The 8696-nt window shown below is 36.3% G+C and overlaps 1 protein-coding gene across 1 annotated transcript in view; it reads right to left on the bottom strand.

The window, feature by feature from the left end:
• WDPCP (WD repeat containing planar cell polarity effector) overlaps positions 1 to 8696 on the bottom strand; it is a 478431-nt gene that overhangs the window by 468433 nt on the left and 1302 nt on the right. The window lies entirely within an intron of this gene.

Genomic DNA, 8696 nt, shown 5'->3' on the forward strand with positions numbered 1-8696 from the left:
AAAGATCATCTGTCTTGATGTTTAGCTCATTTCCTCTTATTAAGTCATGGTAAATTAGAAAAAAGTCATCAACTGGTTGGGCGCAGTGGTTCATGCCTGTAATCCCAGCACTTTGGGAGGCCAAGGTGAGTGGATCACTGGAGGTCAGGAGTTCGAGACCAGCCTGGGCAACATGGCAAAACCCTATCTCTACTAAAAGTAAAAAACATAGCTGGGTGTGGTGGCACACACCTGTAATCCCACCTACTCAGGAGGCTGAGGCAGGAGAATCACTTGAACCCAGGAGGCAGAGGTTGCAGTGAGTCAACATCACTCCACTGCACTCCAGCCTGGGCAACAGAGCTAAACGCCATCTCAAAAAAAAAAAAAGAAAAAGAAAAAATCATCAACAATCACTTAAAGAAAAACAAAGCCTTTAGTACTGATGCAATCCACTGAATAAAATGAGAAGTCATGAATCCAAACGGAGTAGATAGATTAGATACGTAGGTAGGCAGGTAGGTAGATACACAGATAGATAGACAGAGAGACAGACAAGATAGATAATGCTAGTTTGGATGTCTATACCAAATCTCATGTTGAAATTTGATGCTATTGTAATAGTATTAAAAGGTGGGGACTTTAAGAGGTGATTAGGTCATGAGGGTTCTGTCCTTGTAAACTGGTTAATGTTGCTATCAGGAGGATGGGTTAATTATTGTGGGAGCGGGCTCCTGATATGTTCAGCCCCCTTCCTCTCTTTGTCTCTCACACTTGCTTGCCATGTGGTGACTTCTGCCATGAGATGACCCTCACCAGAAGCCAGTGCCACACTCTTGGACTTGCAAGCCTCCAGAACTATGAGCCAAATAAACTTCTATTCTTTATAAATCACTCAGTCTGTATTTGTTATATATAGGAGCAGCAAAGGCAGATGAGAAGGAAAAACTCAAACTTACAGTAGAATGCCATTTACTAAGTGGTGAAAAAATGACAGACTTTGAAAATCATTTTACAACCATAGTAATAATTGATTCAGGCAAAAATCATCAATGAGTGCTAAAACTGAGTAAAAGTTTGGTGAGAAACAGGATATTAATTAATGTAGTCTCAACGTATGTCCCCACTGATTATTAATTACAAGGGGAAGAAATGGTAATTTTATAGTAAAGAAATCTGGCAAATACCTTAACCAAATGATTAAAATCAACATCATAAATAATAAGACATACTGATTTAATGCCCTGATAAGGCCATTACATCACCTATGTAATCTTCCTCCCAAAAATGCAAACCTGAATTTAATCACAAAAAAACATCAAACAAACCCAAATTGAGGGACGGTCTCCAAAAAACTAGCCTATACTCTTCAGAAATGTCAATGTCATGAAAGACAAAGAGGGCTGATAAACTGTTCCGGATTACAGGAGATTAAAGAGATATGACATCTAAATTAAATGCACAATCCTGTATGAGGGGAAAAACATTATGGGACATTACTGAGACAACTGGCAGTGTGTCAACAGGAGAGTATATTAGATACTGGTACACATCAATGTTAAGTTTCTTAACTGTATAGTGGTTAAGTAAAAGAATGCCCTTGTTCCTGGAATATATTCACTGAAGAATACAGGAATATAAAAGGACACATTGTCTGCAACTTACTCTCGAATGATTCAGAAAAAATCATTCGAGAGTAATGTGTGGCAAGGGGATAGTGTGGTGGGAACATGTGATAAAGCAAATGTGACAACATGTTTAAAAGGTAAATCTAACTAAGGGGGCCTTAGATGTTCTTTTTACTATTCTTACAACTCTTTACTAAATTTGAAATTATTTCAAAATAAAAGACTAAAAAAAATAGCTGAGCTTGTAAGAGACAGCACTTCTCTTCACCAAAAAGTAGGAACTAAAAACCAACGTAGTAGGCATACAAAGCCGTGTTAGAGCTTAGTTCCATAAGACATATTTCCATATGTCTTTGTGTGAGATAATGTACAGCGCAAGGAAGGGGAAACCAGGAGTAGCCCGGCAAACTTGAGTTGAGGAGACAGAACAGAAAAACTGGAGAAGACAAGGTAGTTAGTTCCCTGAAGAGGGAGAATCATACAGAGAGAACTCCAGAGAATTTCAGAGGGTTCCCCTTGAGAATTCAGCTGAGTACTGACAGCACATGCATATGATAAAACCATGAGGCTGGAGAAAGTGCAACTAGAAATGATTACAGATAACAGTGCTTGGCACTTCTATCGGGCTGGGAATAGTGCCTGTTCTCACCAGCCCGACAGAAAAACTTTGTGATTCACAGTCACTGGGTAGAGTACACCGAAAAGTCTTGGCTCAGGAGTAGGAAATTATTAGCCCTAGTAGATGAGCAATACTCAGATCCTGACTAATATTTAATAAATCTTAAAAGCAAGTTTTGAAAGAATTAAACTAATTTCAAATAATTTAATTGCATCACAGAATAAAGCTCAAAGTTATTTATAGAAAGATAAAATCATTCAGGCCGGTAATGGTGGCTCAGGCCTGTAATCCCAGCACTTTGGGAGGCTGAGATGGGTGGATCGTTTGAGTCCTGGAGTTCGAGACCAGCCTTGGAAACATGGCAAAACCCTGTATCTGCAAAAAACTACAAGAAATTAGCCAGGTTGCCGGGCGCGGTGGCTCACGCTTGTAATCCCAGCACTTTGGGAGGCCGAGGCAGGCGGATCACGAGGTCAGGAGATCGAGACCACGGTGAAACCCCGTCTCTACTAAAAATACAAAAAAAAAAAAAAAAATTAGCCGGGTGTGGTGGCGGGTGCCTGTAGTCCCAGCTACTCGGAGAGGCTGAGGCAGGAGAATGGTGTGAACCCGGGAGGCAGAGCTTGCAGTGAGCCGAGATTGCGCCACTGCACTCCAGCCTGGGCGACAGAGTGAGACTCCATCTCAAAAAAAAAAAAAAAAAGAAATTAGCCAGGCATGGTGGTGCATACCTGTAGTCCCAGCTATTTGGGAGCTGAGGATGGAGGATTGTTTGAGCCTGGGAGGTTGAGGCTGCACTGGCCACTCACTCTAGCCTGGGCAATAGAGCAAAATCCTAACTTAAAAAAAAAAAAAAAAAAGAAATGTAATATTCGCAATCTGACATTTAATAAAAAAAATTACCAGACTTCCAAAGAAGCATAAAAATATGGCCCATAATAGAAATAAAAATTAATTAAAACCAACCCAGGACTGGCAGACATATTATAATCTGGAGACTAGAATATTAAAACAATGATTATAACTATATTCCACATGTTAAACAAATGTAGTAGACATGAAAGATATTTTTTAAAAGACCCAAATCCAACTTCTACACATAAAAACAATATGTGAAATGAAAAATATACTGGATAGAATGAATAGCATATTAGACATTGCAAAATAAAAAACTGGTGTCCTTGAAAACCTAGCAACAGAAACTTTACAAAATGAAACCTAGAAAGAAAAGATAATTTTAAAAATAAACAGAGCACCAATGAGCCGTGAGACAACTTCAGTCAGCTCACAATACATATAACTGTCATCCCCAAAACAGCACAAGAATCAAAGGGCAGACAGAAAAAAATATTTCAAGAAACAAGGTCAAAATTTTCCCAAATTCATTGAAAACTACAAACCTATGGATCCAAGAAGCTCCATGAACCCCAAGCACAAGAAACATGAAAAAGACTACACTTGCAAGGCACATCATAATGAAATTACTCAAAAGCAGTAATAAAGAGAAAAATGCTAAAAGCAGCCAGAGAAAAACGACACTTAAGTACAAATACAGAAAGATAAATATGATAGTAGATTTTTCATCAGAAACAAGGCAAATGAAAAAAAACAGTGGATCAAGATCTTCAAAGTACTGAAAGAAAAAACTATCAACCTAGAACTCTATATCCGGTGAAAATATCTTTCAAACAAACATTTTTCCACACATACAAAAGCTGAGAGAATTTTTCAGTAGCCAATCCTAACCACAAGAAATATTTTTAAAAAGGAACCACATTAGACAGAAGAAAAATCATACTACATTAGAAATACAGATCTATAAAAAGAAATTAAAGGACTGAAAATAGTAACCATGTTGATGAATATTTAAGATATTTTCTCATTATTTAAATCTCTTTTAAAAATAATTGACTAAGCAAAAATAACAATGATGTTGTATGGGGCTCATAACATGTAAAAGTAAAGTGGTCAGAAAGGGAGAAATGGAAGTAAATTATTGGCAGGTTTTTATATATGAAGTGGTATAATATCACTTGAAAATACACTATGATAAAAGGATGTATGCTATAAACCCTACAACAGTCACTAAAATAAAGTTACTATCAATAAGCCAACAAAGGAGATAAAATGGAATTGTAAAACATTTCAATTCATCAAAAAGAAGGAAGAAGAGAGAACAGAGAACAAATGGGACAAATTGAAGACAAACAGCAAGATGTCACTTAAATTTAACCTTGAAATTTTGAAAACCTGGCAGGGCACGGTGGCTCATGCCTGTAATCCCAGTACTTTGGGAGGCCAGGCGGGCAGATCACCAAGTCAAGAGATCGAGATCATCTGACCAACATGGTGAAAACCCATCTCCACTAAAAATACAAAAATTAGCTGGGTGTGGTGGCACATGCCTGTAGTCCCAGCTACTGGGGAGGCTGAGGCAGAAGAATTGCTTGAACCCAGGAAGTGGAGCTTGCAGTGAGCCAAGATCGCGCCACTGCACTCCAGCGTGGCGACAGAGCAAGACTACGTCTCAAAAAAAAAAAAAGAAATTTTGAAAAATGGAAATAGTTTACGGTACAAGTGCCATGCGTGACTGTATTCTCTCTCAAATTTGTTGTTCAATAATAAAAGATAACATTCTAAGTCACCATGTTTCATATAAAATAGGATACATATGAGTGGTCAGTGCCTGTAGTCCCAGCTACCTGGGAGGCTGAGGCAGGAGGATCATTCAAGCCCAGGCGTTCTAGACCAGCCTCAGCAACCTAGCGAGACCACATCTCAAAGAAGAATAAGAAAAAAAAAGAGTGGTCAGAGGTGTATGTATATCTTAAACTAAAACAAAAAATAAAACCAGGCTATGTGCAGTGGTTCATGCCTGTAATACAAGCACTTTGGGTGGCCAAGGCAGGAGGATCACTTGAGCCCAGGAATTTGAGGCCACAGTGATTTGATCATACCACTGCACTCCAGCCTCAGAAACAGAGTTAGATGGCCTCAAAATAAATAAATGAATGAATAAATACCCACATACTAACACAGCTTAAAAAGAAGTAGATTACTAATATTTTGAAGACCCCAGTACCCCGTCTCCTACTTTCCTCCCCAAGCAACCACTATCCTGAATTCTGAATTAATCATTCCTCTGCTCTTATTTATGGTTTTACCAGATGTGTATGAAATCCTGAACAACAGTATTTGTTGCAAATTTTTAATTTTTATAAAAATTAAATCAATGTATATATTATTATATGGTTTGCTTTTTTTAATCAACATTGTATTTTTGATGCTCATCCATGCTGGTGTGTAGCTATATTCATTTTCAATGAATCCAATGAAAATGAATTCATTTTCAATGAATCCAATGGATTTCAATGAATCCATGTTGGTGTGTAGCTATGTTCTACGAATTTTCAATATTATTTTTACATTTTCCTATTGATGGCCATATGGGTAATTTCTAGAGCTGTGCTCTTAGAAACAGTGCTTATGAACATCTTGTACATCTCTTGATTTGAATGGGTATGTAAAGGAATGGAATTGCTACATTATGTTTCCAGATATAATCATCACTCTGTGTTATTAGCCTCATTTTATTAATAAATGAAGGCTTATAGAGACCAGGAAACTTGTTCAAGGTCACACAGCTAGGTAGTAAAGTTAAGACCAATAAATTCTGCTCCTTCACTTGAAAAAAACTCAAGGTTAGGTAGCTCATACTTCTGGAAACATGTAATTATCAAACAGAATCCTGATGAATAATGTTTTACCTTGTTTAACTAAAGTTAAAAGAGGAGGTCCTAGCAAATTATTCCACTCAATTCTACCACTTGACCACTCAAAGCAACTTGACTACATAATGATCATGATTGAAACTTTTATCCTATTAAAATATCCTGTATTTCACCATTCCTGAAAATTCTAGTCAAATGTTAATAGTCTAAAATGTGTACAAATTGTGTATGTATAAAATTATAAGACATAGTAATAAAGTGGTTCTCATTGAGACTACAGTTTTAAATTACAAGCACTTTTATTTTTGCCATAACTAAATTTGGAATTACTATGTTTAAGATTCACTGAAGTGAATGTAATAATTATTTTTAAAATACTACATATTCATTTTAGAAATTACTTGAGAATACTTTCAAAAATGTCCTGCATGTCACTTAAGCCAACCAAATAATTTCCAAGATACCTAGCATTACACTTAAATTTTAAAAAAGGTAAAAAGCCAAAGTTTTTTTTCAGCTAAGGTCAACTATTTAGCTCTGCAATCTTTCCTTTAAAAAATATTTGTAATAATTTAGTCTCTGATTTATTTCACAAGTCTTAATCTTGCTTTATAAATAATCCTATTTTCAATCACACTCCATTATCTAACATGGCTGTTTACTAATTACATGATCCTATGGTAAAATACATATTTCTAAAAATGTAGCAACTTAGACCGACAGCAATGTAAAGGCATCTTTACATTATAGTACTCTCTAAATATTACATTGTTACTTTCAACAAAAAGGAACCAGATTATAACAAAATTGTTATAAAATAGCTTAAAAGTGTAACAGAACTTCATTAAAGAAAACATTAAGATGAATGAGTTTTAACTAGATCTGTAACAATTTTATATATGCTAGAGATAAAATTAATATGAGGTTAAATAATTTTCTTTTTTTGTGTGTGTGTTTTTTTTTTTTGAGACAGGATCTCTTTGTCGCCCAGGCTGCGGTGCAGTGATGCCAGTGCAACCTCTGCTTCCTGGGCTCAAGCAACCCTCCCACCTCAGCCTCTTGCGGAGCTGGGAGTACAGGTGCACAACACCATACTCAGCTAATTTTTTAAATATTTTTTGTAGAGACAAGGTCTCAGTATATTGCCCAGGCTGGTCTCAATCTTGGATTCAAGCAGTCCTCCAGCCTTAGCCTCTCAAAGTGCTGAGATTACAAGTGTGAGCCACCACGCTCAGCTGAGGTTAAATAATTGTATACTATAAAAAAGCATAAGATCTTGTGAGTTCCAAAGTGCCTTGGGTATCAAGAGCCAATATTCTATTTCAGGGATTTGAAACTTAATGCTCCTTTAATATCTTTGCTGGATGTTGTTAGAATAGTATTTCAAACATTTTCTACAATTTGAATTAAATATTACCTTACTAAATAATGCGAGGCTGGGCAAAAAAAATGTTAAGTACATCTCCAAATATAGCATAACAGTTTAATGCTCTGTTTGTTGCCTTAACAAAAAATGAATGTCTGCAACACATTCACAAACCACCTGGAGATTCAAACTCACAATGAAAGTGCAATGACATACTGTGCTACTTGACATTAGCTATTACCAAAGACGGTTCAAAAGAAAGAGAACACAGACAGTCTTATTAGTATAATTGGAAATGTGCTGATATACCCACCTTACCAAACATCTTCTCTTGCAGTGTATTATATTACCTGAGAAAAGTCACTTATAATCAGCGCTAATATGCTCCTTAACCTGATTTACAAGGACAACTAGCGATAAACAGAACAAGGCCCATGAACTACCACACAGATGACTTCAATTCTGTACATCTGGACTGGATGGGAATACGGGGGCTTACATGTTTGTGGCCTTCTTGGAGTATGGGAATGTCCCATCCTGCTATAGGACTTCAGTGAGAATTCTGGTTATAAAAGGTCTCTCTTGTAAAATTCACTGTAAATCAAGGACAAAAATCATGAGATTGTTTTGTTATACTTTAAGTTCTAGGGTACATGTGCACACAGTGCAAGTTTGTTACATATGTATGTATACATGCCACGTTGGTGTACTGCACCCATTAACTCGTCATTTACATTAGGTAAAATCATGAGATTTTTAAGGACAACAACATGGAAAAATCTTTCTGTTAGCAGCTAGTAAAATTCATTTAGGAGGATAATGGGAGAAACTTTTCGTAACTGCTCAGAATAAAAAGTAAAACTCAGAGAACCTACGTTTGAGAATAATGCATACCTACTAATTCAGTACTAGACACATAAATTTCAGAGTTTTTGACATAAAAGTAGCATTTGAAGCGATGCAACTTATGAATTAGCTGACTGAGGGATTTAGTATAGACAGAGAATACAGGCACCCCAATGTTAAGAGATCACAACTAAAAAAAAATTTAGAAACTCCAAAGAACTGAGAACCAGTAACAAAAGAGGAAAACCAGGAAAGTATGTTGTCTGAGAGCCAAATGAATAAAGAGATACAAGGAGAGTCATTCAGGTATGATATTAACAAATGCTAAAAAGTCAAGCATTACATTTCTTTCCAAAAATAGCAAATCCTCCAAACTGAAATAGAGAAAAATTGAAAGATATTACTTGGCATTCATTTATCAGTGACAGAGAAAAAACGGAAGTTCTAACAATGTTATCTAATAGAGATGTTTTATTCATTTTCATTACGTATATGCTGTGTATGCTATTCTCGAGCATCGTATCTTC

The sequence above is a fragment of the Nomascus leucogenys genome, chromosome 14 (genome assembly GCF_006542625.1).
Source record: "Nomascus leucogenys isolate Asia chromosome 14, Asia_NLE_v1, whole genome shotgun sequence".
In the NCBI taxonomy this organism is placed as follows: Eukaryota; Metazoa; Chordata; class Mammalia; order Primates; family Hylobatidae; genus Nomascus; species Nomascus leucogenys.